The sequence below is a fragment of the Alosa sapidissima genome, chromosome 14 (assembly GCF_018492685.1).
Source record: "Alosa sapidissima isolate fAloSap1 chromosome 14, fAloSap1.pri, whole genome shotgun sequence".
Lineage (NCBI taxonomy): Eukaryota > Metazoa > Chordata > Actinopteri > Clupeiformes > Clupeidae > Alosa > Alosa sapidissima.
The window spans coordinates 14787393-14799816 of NC_055970.1; the positions used below are offsets into that span (position 1 = coordinate 14787393).

The 12424-nt window shown below is 42.7% G+C and overlaps 1 protein-coding gene across 3 annotated transcripts in view; it reads left to right on the plus strand.

Moving 5' to 3' along the window:
* The first annotated feature begins 5185 nt into the window (after positions 1 to 5185).
* The window catches only part of htr4 (5-hydroxytryptamine receptor 4), a 113171-nt gene continuing 105932 nt past the window's right edge, over positions 5186 to 12424 (plus strand). For all 3 annotated transcript variants that reach the window (XM_042061365.1, XM_042061366.1, XM_042061367.1), the window contains exon 1: positions 5186 to 5436. The gene's annotated coding sequence lies outside the window, so the exon portion shown is untranslated. The remainder of the gene's footprint in view (positions 5437 to 12424) is intronic.

Sequence of the window (12424 nt, forward strand, 5' to 3'; positions counted from 1 at the left end):
AATGCAACACAGACAGCATGCAACATACCGCAACCACAGTCCACACAAATACAATGCATGAATATAAAGTTTAACAATTTATGTAGTGTAGTGAACAAACAAACAAATATACAGTATACGTCTTAGGACGTACAGTAACAGGGTTCCGGAATTAAATTAAAGGTGCTTGTTTGCATGTCAACAGACACGGTTTTCAGCAGGCTACATGAGTTTTTTCAGTCATTGAGACTTGCCTGGACTGAGGAAGGTTCAATCCCCAAATGAACAGTGCGGCACTGAGCCTAATTTACATAACAACAATGAAGCATCCACAAATGCTTCTCACAAAAGCTATGAGTATGGCTTCAACATCTTTGAAATGCTCTGTTAGTCTGCAAAGAAAAGGCTAAAGTGTGTGTGTGTGTGTGTGTGTGTGTGTGTGTGTGTGTGTGTGTGTGTGTGTGTGAGAGAGAGTGTGTGTGTGTGAGAGTGTGTGTGTGTGAGAGTGTGTGCGTGTGTACTGTATGTGTGTGCGTGCGTGTGTGCATGCATGTGTGTGTGTGTGGCTGTGCACCATTTTGTTTACCTCCTTCTGGCTGTGTTGGGTTTAGGGCAGAGGCGAGACGTTGGTGAGTAACATTCAGAATGCCACAGATAAGCCCACTCTCTGCCATGCGCTCGCCACTGTGTGCATTAATCTCCACGTGCCTTTAGGCACTTACAGTAGGCATATGAGAACACTCAAATCGTAAAAATATCTCTCACCTCAGCAAGCTCCCATAATTCCAGGTGACATGTTACAAATATGGCAGACACCGTGATCAGTAAGCGCCTTCATGTGGGTGGTCAACCAGCCTCAAAGAGTCACTCGTCAGATGAAGCACAGCTTTAGTAAACACATCAGGAGTTGGCCAGCTAGACTCGGTGCAGAGAGTAGGTGCAGACTACTTAATGGCTGTCGTGTCACCCCCTGTCGCCAAGATGAAGGACATCATGTTATTCCGAGTGTTTGGTTGGCCAGCATGAGGCCCGGCTCAAACTAACGAACGAAGGGGTCAGCTAGGGCCTGTCAAGGCCATGCCAAATCAGGGTCAGGTCCTGCCGGGGCCAATCAGAGCCATGTCTAATCTAGGGCAGGCCCATCGGGGCCAATCACAACTCTGGGAGCCACTCTGGTGAAACTTTCTCATTCTCCCTCCAGGAAGGCTATTCTCCTCCAGACGAGGGAAGAAGTAGCCACCATGACCTTACCAGCTCAAACACACATGCACACAGACAATCACACACACACACACACTCACACACACACACACAAACAAATGGACACACACACACACACACTCACCCACTCTACCTGACCGCAGGCAGGCCACCTCCATTTCACTCTGATCAGCAGTCCCGCCTGCCGCTCTGTCGGAGTGACTAATCCAGTAGATGTGGAGGTCTGGGCACACCGTGTCCTGTTCGGGGCAAGTGGCCCGTGATGAGCTCATGGCGGTGGGGATAGGGTGGCTGCTGCCTCACTGGGCCCGAGCTGCACAGACGAGGATCCAGCCCGAGGCTTCAGCTTCTGCACATGTGGGTCAGGAGACGGACGAGTGGGAAGGCAGGAGGCTGTGATGGTAGGGACGTGAGAACTGCAGAGAAGAAAAGCTTTAAGTGCAGTGCACAAAGGCGCTGACATCAGTGTGCCGACACTTTCTGTCAACTGCATTCACTAGCATTGGGTTTTATTGAGCTGGGCCAACAAAAATAGAATTGAAGGTCTACATGGCGGTGGTGAAAGCGTTCAGCGGAATGTATTGGGTGCTGGGTTGTATTGAATATAATGGAATCTAATGTAATCGAACACCAAAGCACTTTTTCTCTGTCGCATGCAGACTATTTGTTTAACCAGCACCGGCTTTGGAAATAACAATGTCCACAAACAAGGTAGACTAGCATAATTTTATGAATGTATGAAGTATTGTGACATCAGAAGCTAGTCAAATTTGTAGTTTGTTATGTCTAATTCCATCAAACTACAGATCCGCTACCCAATCTGGCAAACTTGCATAGTGTGGTTATAGCCGATAGAGGGTTGCGAAGCGAATGCAGAAGTGCCGTTCACCCTGTTATGAGTTAATGAACCACTGAAACGATTTTGGAAACATTATTTTAAGGTACAAAAAACTCTTTGGTGTTGCTTTAATTAATTCTGTACCATCGGAACACCTGTGAAGTAAATTTGGTAAAAACTTTTAATCACCGTTCTATATCAATGATCTATTCAGTAGTAACTGTGATAACTATTCTCAACGTCGCTCCCACGTAATTTATTTTTGACATAAAGCGCAATCTATGGGCTGCACTCAAAAACAAAACAAAAAACAACAATGGTTGTATTTGTTCATTGAAAATGTCATAGAACTAGTCTGATGAGCTAGATAGAAGGGCAAAGGCGTTACAGTCCAAAGTTGATGACAGCTGGAATGAGTGAGTGCCCCTTACAAACTACCAGCTAGCTCATAGAAAAATGATAAGACTAAACGGCCAAATATTCAGTGTCCTTTTTAAATTCACTTTTCAACAAGCTATCCCAATCTAGAAGTGGCTGCGATGTCAAGCATAGTTAATGACTGCTGAACTAGCAAGCAGGCTTAGCAACAGTGGAATCAACTGCAACCAAGCTGACTAACTACCCACCGTTATCTGTAACCAGAGACAACAAACTGAGGGGACTGATTTGTGAACCTCTCTATGCCTCTTACTGAAGAGATAAGGGTTGGCTCTGTCTACCAGTGCTGCCTGTCTGCTTCCCTCTCCTGTTTCAACAGTAGTAATGGGCTCATCAATCGTCAAAACCATTTAGCATACAGTATATTAGTCTTTAACATTGTGGCCCCCATACACTCATCACACACACACACACACACTTATCCACATACACATTCTCTCCCTGTCTCTCTGTCACACACACACACACATGCGCACACACACACACATGCACACACACACACTAACAATGTCAGCAAGCGGCTAACACCTTTGGGCAGAGCTGATGGAGCCAAAGGCCCAGCCAACGCATACCAGCCAGCAGACCACCACCAAGTCAAGTCAAATGTATTTATATAGCGCATTTTATACACAGAGGTCATTCAATGTGCTTTACATAAACAAAAGCAAACAGTAATAACAAATAAAAGTATAGAATGGCAATATAGTCAAAAGGTAAAGATCATAATAAAAGAAAAAATAAAATGCACAAGGGAAAATCATTTAAAAATAAAGAATAATTAATAAGACAAAAAAAGCAAAAGTAGTAAAAAGTAATAAAAGATAAGGTAGAATTATTTTCAAGGCAGAGTCATTTTCAAGGCAGATTCAGGAATTGTAACTCAGTGCAGTTAGCAGAAAGCGTCTGAGAACAATTTGGTCTTAAAGGTGCTCTAAGCGATAACAGCATGTTAAACTAACAGGTTTTTCTCCTGAGACCTGACGAGGACGAGAAGGTGTGTACTGCTGAAGCATGTCTGATAGGTATTTAGGTCCTGCTCCATTTACTGATTTATAAACAAGCAGTAGTGCTTTAAAGTCAATACTGTTACTTACTGGAAGCCAGTGCAGGGATTGGAGTAATGTGGTCAGTTCTTTCAGTTTTTATGAGAATCCTAGCTGCTGTATTTTGTATCACCTGAAGCTGTTTGATAGTCTTTTTAGGAAGACCTGTGAACAGTCCATTGCAGTAATAAACCCTGCTGGAGATAAATGCATGAATGAGTTTTTCTAAATCATGTTTTGACATCAGCCCTCTAAGTTTGGCATTTTGAGGTGGTAAAAAGCTGATTTAGTTATCGCTTTCATGTGGCTGTTGAAATTTAGATCACTGTCAATTAATACACCAAGATTTTAACAGTATCCTTTGCTTTCAACCCTTTTGTGTCAAGGAGAGTGGCAGACTTAGACCCTAAGTCTTTCCTCCTTTTTACCAAATATAATTACTTCAGTTTTTTCTTTGTTCACCAGAGAGCTCAGCTGATACAGGCCTCACGTTCTATGGCGGAACGTCGCGTTCTGTGGTGGAACTGGAACTGCTACTCAGAGGGAGAGGGGAGAGACGAGATCGGGCATGTTCCAAATGTTCATGGCAAAAGATCACAATTCGACTAGTGGACGAGGGCACAGACGGCCAGCCAATCATATGATACCCCGAACGTAAGACAGTCATGTGGTCCAATGCAGTTGTGAGAACATTGTCTCTTGGATAGTTTCGGAAAGAATATATCCTCACAGGATCCTACCTTTCATGACTCTAATTTCTCCTCTTGGCCACTGCATCATGCCTGTAATTGCAGTGTGTTGTGTGTGTGAGAGAGAGAGAGAGAAAGAGAGAGAGATAGACAGAGAGTGTATTGTGTACATGTACAGGGCCAATCTGCCTAAACAGAATAGAGAATCAAGCGACTTCAATTTCATATAGGCTATCTGAATTTCTAAAATTCTCTAAACTGGTTAAATTTCATACACAATTTTCATAACAATTTCTGCTTTAAATAATGGCATGCTGTTCTACTTATGAAGATATTGATCACCCATCCTCAGTTTCCCCCTTAAGTGCTTGTGTCATGCTGTGTAAACCAAGAAAGTAGTCCTTGTGGCTTCATTAGATGTAGCCTAGAATATATCATTAGGCTACAGAAATGTTTTCCAATAGCTAAGTAACATAGTAGGCCTACAAAAGGAAGGGGAACTTGTCCCATGTTTGCTTCACCAACACTCTCTTTCAATTGAAAGCCACTATCATAACAGATCTTAATTCGTTTTGAGCCCTCGGGCATCTGTAATCTGTGATTTGCAGCATAGTTTCACTCTCAGCGGGATTCAAATCAGCACCATCTAATGGTTTAACGTCGATTTGTATTATACACGATGCCTATCAGTTAACTAAAATTAACCTAATTTTTACCGCGCTTTGCACAATGTTAAATATAGACACCGGAAATATGAGACCAAACCATTTTCTTTCCAGCCCAGAGCCGTAGGCTACTTCAATTCGCCCCTTTTCTGAATATATCAACGGACACAAAAGCGACATCTGATTTAGGATCTCCTGTGAACACAGGAGCCACACCGAGGTCGAGTCGGGCACGGGGAGGAGCGAGTCGGAGGTGCAGTTCGTTGAGAGCATGAGGAGCGCGCGGCGCACGCTTTTACTGTACCTCTGCCGCTGAGAGGTACGTCACGTTCCACGCGCAGGGAAAGCTGCTGGTTTGCGCTCTCGCTTCTGACAAACTCGTGGAAAACTGTGGTTCTTCGTGACAGTCAAGTTGCGCGGCGGTGTCTATATGTTTTGCTCAGCGTTTTAAATCAAGGTTTTGACTGTTAGTTATATTTATTTCCCTTTCGAAAATGGGGTTTCACTTATGAGGATATAGAGACATTACATGATTTATGACCCACAGTCTACTCATCGAAATGGTAAGAGCGTTTCTACAAATATTCAAAGGCGTTCATGGTCATTTAACGTTATTTTGTTGGACTACTGGTTACACTTATTGGTTCTACTCTGGGTGGACTGTGAAGACCAGAGAAACTAGGGAAGAAGAAAATAATACAGAATGTCTACCTTCTTTCTCTCGTCTTGTATTCCTTATGCGTAATGTAGGCTATAATAAGCTCGCTAAGTTGATGATTGAGTTCGACAATTAAGTTATTTGTATTCATTACCAATAAGGTGATTGGGGTCATTACTTTGTCTTTGGTAGCCTAGAAAAAACGAAAACATCCACAAGATTGTGGAACATAAAAATAAAAATATCAATAAAATATGAAGGCAGTCTCTATGAAGAGGAAGTTCAGACAGCCAATAACTGACAGTTTGAAGAATATGCCTGTTCCCTAGAAAAATATCTTCAGTATTTGAACAAGACAAATAGAATTGTTAGACAACAGTTCTTTATCGTCATAGTGAGACTACGGTCCAGACCATCATTTTAATGCCGTCAGTAAACACTTGAGATGAATAGGACAAGCAGACTACAAGAATATATGCTCTTTCTCCCAGTTGTGCAGGAATTTCAAAAGAAAAAGTACCTCAGGGTTTACAGTGGTTTTAGTCTAATGCCATCTAAATTAAGTTGTTTTTTCTCAAAGCCATGCAGTGGTAGCTGATCACTTTGGACACCTTGGACATGTTGTCTGGCACAATTACTCTTAATTGCATTGGTAAAAGTGTTAGGTAAAGAGAAACTTCAGAAACTGCGCACTGAGAAATATGTTGGCCCTATACTGTATCTTTGGATGAATGTGCTGCGCTGACAAGGGAATCACTGATTATCACTGTTTCCCAGGTTCTCATGCAAGGGCTGATGATCATGCCTGCGAATTTGCCACAGAGGCAAACCGTAGGTCTCCTTAGACATGTGTCTGGCAAGATACTGTAATGCTTTACAAGGCACCCATGATAAGTGTTAAGCCTGGCAACTTTCATGCCTTAAAAAGCTCTCTTTTCACTCGGCTTGCGCTGCTGTCTGTTATTTCATGTCTCAGCCCTCACTCCTGAGGTTTTGTCTTGAGGGGTCAAAATGACTCACACACCCGCAATTGACAGGTGTGTGATGGAAAGCGAGGACCGTGGGTTTCCCTCGTTTTGATTGGGTGTGAACATGGTGGAATTTTTTTTTATTTGGGCATTCACCTCAGGCAAGGGTGTGTGTGTGTGTGTGCATGTGTGTGTGTGTGTGTTTGCTGTGTCCATGACTTTGTGTGTGATTAAGAAAATGAGTGTGGATGTTTTCTTGTTATGTGAGTGTTTGTTTGTGTTTGTGTTTGTGTGTGTGTGTGTGTGTGTGTGTGTGTGTGTGTGTGTGTGCGTATGTGTGTGTGTGTGTGTGTGTGAGGGTGTGTACGCGTGTGTATTTGTGTACTGTAAGTGTCAGTCTACACCAGCACAGACTAATGTCTCAGCTGAGTCGGTTAAAGCCAGACAGGTGCTGATTCATCTACACACTCTTTAAATGAGTGTGTTGTCCCTAGCTGGACACAGAGTATTTTCAACACATAATGTGTAACAAATAAAAATAAAAAAACTGTGTTGTCCCTATCTGGACACAGAGATGTGTTAAAAACAACGCAAGTTGTGTTGTTTTCAACACATTCGTTTTAAGAGTGCAGTGTCCATTTCCCAGTCAGTTTATGCTTATGTAATGTTTGTTCCTCAGCCAATAAGTTGGCGCTGGATGTGTTTTGTGGATGGATGGGATTAGACTGTATGTTTATTGGGGATCAATAAGGCTACTTTACAATAGCTGTACAGTAAGGGCCCCTGGACTGAGTAGACAGCTTAGTGATCTATAGACACAGGACTCACATAACAGCCAACTCTGCAGACAGAACCTACGTTCCAACTGACTCTGTACACGGAACCCACATGGCAACCGTCTCTGGGCTGTGACCAGTTCTAATCTTAAACAGATTTGACTATGAGTCTGATGCTAACTGAACAATCCTTCCATCCAAGCCAGTTTTGTAGGAAGTTAATTAGTTATAGAGAAGTAATTCTCATCATCTCTCTGGAGGGTCTAGCCTCACAAAAAATGTCTGATAGCATGTAGCATATTTGGCAGTCAGGTTTGGTGCATTCTTTAGCAGTGAGGTACTAAGAGCATTTTCTTTTCTCTGTGGAAGAGGTCCTTTGAGGAATAGAATAAAAAAACATTCTTAATAATTCACTTGAGTCCACCCTTATGTTATGGCATGTTTATTTTTGAAAATGTACATTTCTTTTTTGTTGTTGCTTCTTTTTTTTCAAGCAAATATTCCAAAGTTATACCTTTCAGTTGCTTTTATATTTTACTAGTGTACTAGACAGAATACTGATTACAATAAATACACTGAAGGGTTTATAAAATTGAAACACTATGAGACCACAATACATTCTGAGCATTTTTTTGTGAAATTACACCAATGTACATCATTTTCACAACATACAAGCTTTAAGTTGGTAGCAAATATTTGTCATAATAAAACATTCACCCTACACGCAGACAGACAGACACACACACACACACACACACACACACACACACACACACACGTGTAGTCAGCTGGCTAGCAAGTGTGCTGTCCTATTTGGTTGGTGCCGCAAGCGCACCGCTGCAGGATAGGCAGCCTGGCATGGACTCCAAGCTCTTGAGTTCAGCCAGACACACACACACACACACTCACATGGTAGCACAGTGACGGGTGGGCAAGCAGTCCCAGAAACAGATGGACTACAGCTATTTAGATTAGCAGGGGGGGAATACAGTACTTCAGAGAGTGTTTTGGTAAGTTTTTGTTCATATTGGCATGTACTGTAGACTGACAAAAAGAGCACATAGTGCTCATGTGTGATCAATGGGTTTAAGGCACCAGTGCATAAACATCCAAGCTATAGGATTATTTGTCCCTGTGAGTGTGTGCGTATTCATGTGTGTGTGTGTGTGTGTGTGCGCGTGTGTGTGCGTGTGTGTGTGTGTGTGTATGTGTGTGTGTGTGTGTGTGTGTGTGTGCATTCCACGTGTGAGTAATTTGTCAGATGACCTTCCTGCCTCCAGCCTGTGGTGAGTGTGGGTCTTAGCTAGTTGTTTTCTCACTGGTCAGTGGGGATGTAGTCAGCCACAGATTTATTTGCAGCGTACTGTGGTGCCCAGACCTGTCAGCCGGTCCTTCTGTCGGTGCTGTGTGTGTGTGTGTGTGTCTGTGTGTGCATGTGTGTGTGTGCGTGTATTTGACCAGAGTGTTTGAAGTGGGAGTAAATGTGGCGAAAGGGATTAAGGTCTTAATGAGAAGAGCCTGGAGGTGAGTGTGGTTCTACTGGGTTCCGCACACCTCTGATGGGTTCCGCTGGCCTCAGTGCACGCATAGACAAGCCTCCCTCTGAGCTCTCTTGGATCCAATGCTCAGGGGGATTTTCCTCTACTTTCCTCTGTTTTTCTTATATTTCATATTTTTTTCATGTTTTGCTTCCTTTTTTTGTCTACAGATGTAAGGGCTGTGTAAGTTGGCCATGTTCACCAATATAATACCTTAAGCATTTCTTCATACACCTTGACCCAGTGTGTTGTGTACTCTTAATTACTCCAGTGTGTCTCCATAAAACAGAGCCAACAGTTTAATTTCAATTAGGCTTCTTTGTCTGAGGCAAGAGTGGGACCAAGCCTCATTTAGACTTGAGCAGACGTGATTAATCCTGTGATTCTACAGGCTCCTCACTCAGTACGAGTGTGTTGCCAAGTGATGGGTTTGATTGTAAGCTCTGCTATCAGCGTGGGTGTTAATTAAGATGATGATCTCTAAGATCTCTTGCCTCTGATCATAATAATAATAACTAGATGTACCGCAGAGCGGTACAAAATATGACCCCCGCCCAGTCCAGCACATGTTTTCCACAAAAATAAGTCACGCTGAAAGGCATATATGATTCTAACTGTCTTACTGAATTGCATTATGCACACTCAATTCTCACTGGTATCTGCTAGACAACAAGTATGTTGTGTCTGTCCTACCCTCCTTTCGGGGGGTCCAGTCCAGCGGGGGGGCTACAGATCAAAACGAAAAGCGATGGTTCCATGCTATCCATGTGGGGTTACATGCCCACCAAGTTTCGTGTACCCCGGTCTTACAGTGTCCCGGGAATCCTTGACGGAAATTTGGACATGCGAAAAAGAAAAAAAAAAAACAGCTTCGCTGCGCGGCGGTCATAATAATATCTTTCTTAAATGTGTCACATATATCTTTCAGTGAGCTTAGATAATGTGATATTTGGCATCATCATAACCGGTCGTTTATCAGTGTTGGGCAGACATGAAAGTTCTCCTTATCCTTGTTCCAGAAGAGAAAACGAGCATGCAGGAAAGAGACAAGATAAAAGAGAAGCTGCAGGTTGTTAATCAGGCTGGCCTCTGATTGAGCTTTGAACTGGATGTTTTTTTTTTTCAGTTCAGACTGAAATGAAGGAGTGAGTCAGTGTGTTTAGCCTCTCAGGGTTATTGTTATGGATTTTCATACAGAGCAACGATGTAGATTTTGCAGGAGAGCAGCCAACAGAGATAGGGAAGAATATTAGCCTTTTAACATCTCCATTACCAACAAGTGAAAACCAATTAGCCTATTTCACAAGACATTGCCGGCAAGTGTAAATCAACTTTTGCTGAAATTTCAAAGCTATCGCTACATTGCTGGCTGGCTGCTATAAAAAAAACAGATTAGTTAAAAATGCAGCGCGTTTTTGCGCAAGTTTGATGAGGTTTAGGTTTGAGGGCGTAAACAGAGTTGTAGACCCTGCCAAGGTATCATTAACGACAGTTTACAGTTTAACTGTGAAATGGACTGATTAATAATCACTGCTTTAGTGTGTCAACACAGCTCAGTTACAATAACCTAAAGTGCATTTAGAGAGAATGGTATTTGGATATATTGACTATAAAATATTCATATGCAGTGGCCATGCATAATTAAATGTTGCTTTGCAGAGGCGGAATCCTGGGCCATCTGTCGGCCTATGCGAACACAGCCAGGTGTTCTTAGTTCATGCTTGTTGTGTGTAATAATAATTAGAATTTTCTTTAGATAGCTGACGCAGTAGTGATGAATTATGTCTGTGCAAGAAAGTGGAGAGTGTTTCTTTGCTTCATTATCTAGGCTCTGATCCAAAGAAGCATCTATCCAGGTAATTATATAGGCTACAAGGTCTGAGGGGCTGAGAAACAAATGTGGTGAAACAAAAATAGTGTATTAACCTTATAGCTGAAGAAATTTAGCAAAATCAATGTATAAACTTTGGCCAATAGTTGGGAAATTGCGGTAATACTACTGTATTACTAATGCAGCCTACACTGCATGCCAAAGTGGCATTCTGTACATTGCAGTGCACCGTGAACAGTACATCTGTGTGGGAATCTTAAGTGACCATTAGAACATGTCACTGGCCATAAAGTTACAATTAGAGTTGCTGGCTGATCAAGTCCTCCATGCGTTCCCATGAGGTCTGATGCTGTCATGAGCCTGACCAGGTCAGAAGTTATGGATTATGGTTAGTGTGCGTGCTTGTCAGTGTGATTACTTTTGTGTGCCAGTGTAATGACTACATAGGTTATGCTTGAGATTATAATCAGTAACACTTTACTTAAAGGTATCTACATAAGAGTGACATGACACTGTCATAACCCAAACACTAACCCTTACTCTAACCCTTGTCATGAGAAAAACCGAATGACACTTGACAGAAGCAAGTGACAAAGCGCTCCTCACAAGGATGAGAATTGCGTTGGCTGCTCTCAGGTTGAGGACGTGTGTCGACAATAGGTAGAGACTGCTAAAGTAATATTATACGATGTATCTGACTTCATCAGATAAAGAACTTGTATCTCGCATAATTTCACAAGTAACTAGTTTATCAACTATAGCAGAGCAAGGCATGGTTTACGAGAATTAGAGATATGCAATTGGTGGGTAAATTAACAATTTATTAAACCAGTAAGTTATTATATATATAAGTATACTGTTTTGATCCTGTGAGGGAAATTTGGTCTCTGCATTTATCCCAATCCGTGAACTTGTGAAACACACTCAGCACACAGTGTACACACAGTGAGGTGAAGCACACACTAATCCCGGCGCAGTGAGCTGCCTGCAACAACAGCGGCGCTCGGGGAGCAGTGAGGGGTTAGGTGCCTTGCTCAAGGGCACTTCAGCCGTGCCTACTGGTCAGGGTTCGAACCGGCAACCCTCCGGTTACAAGTCCGAAGCGCTAATCAGTAGGCCACGGCTGCCCTATATATATCCAGAAAGCCCCCGAATCACTAGGGCATTTCTGTTATCAGGGAGCAAGGGGTGTGGACGCATCCCATCCGACGATGCATCAAATATCCCAGGTTACAGAAACATCATATGCATTAACTTTACTGTTCTCCAACTGATAATACTGCATTTCTCACATGTAGACTTTAAAAATGATATCAAACACAAGCAGATTATAATTTCTCCTTTGACAAATATATTTAGAGTTCAGGGATTTTCCTGTTGTCCAAGACAAGCCCGGGACTGAGTTAGGCCCTCAGCAGGGTGGCAAGACCAAATGGCAGCTGAAACCAGACTCTACAGTATGGTGTGAGGTTATGGTGTGTATGCGAGTATGAGAGGTTATGGTGTGTATGCGAGTATGAGAGGTTATGTTTGAGATCATGGTCCCAACAGAGAGGATATGTGTGTGATTACCAAAGAGGTTATTTGTGTGAGTCTGATGATAACCCCATATGGTCTGTCTGAGAGTATTATTGAACCAGAGGGTATGTGTCTGAGTGAGTGTGTGTGTGTGTGTGTGCATGTGTCTGAGTGTGATTGGAGTGGAGAGGACTGCCATGGGCATTTACAGCCTAGCGACATGCTAATAATCCGCCAGACGCTACTACTATGCTGGCGCTTT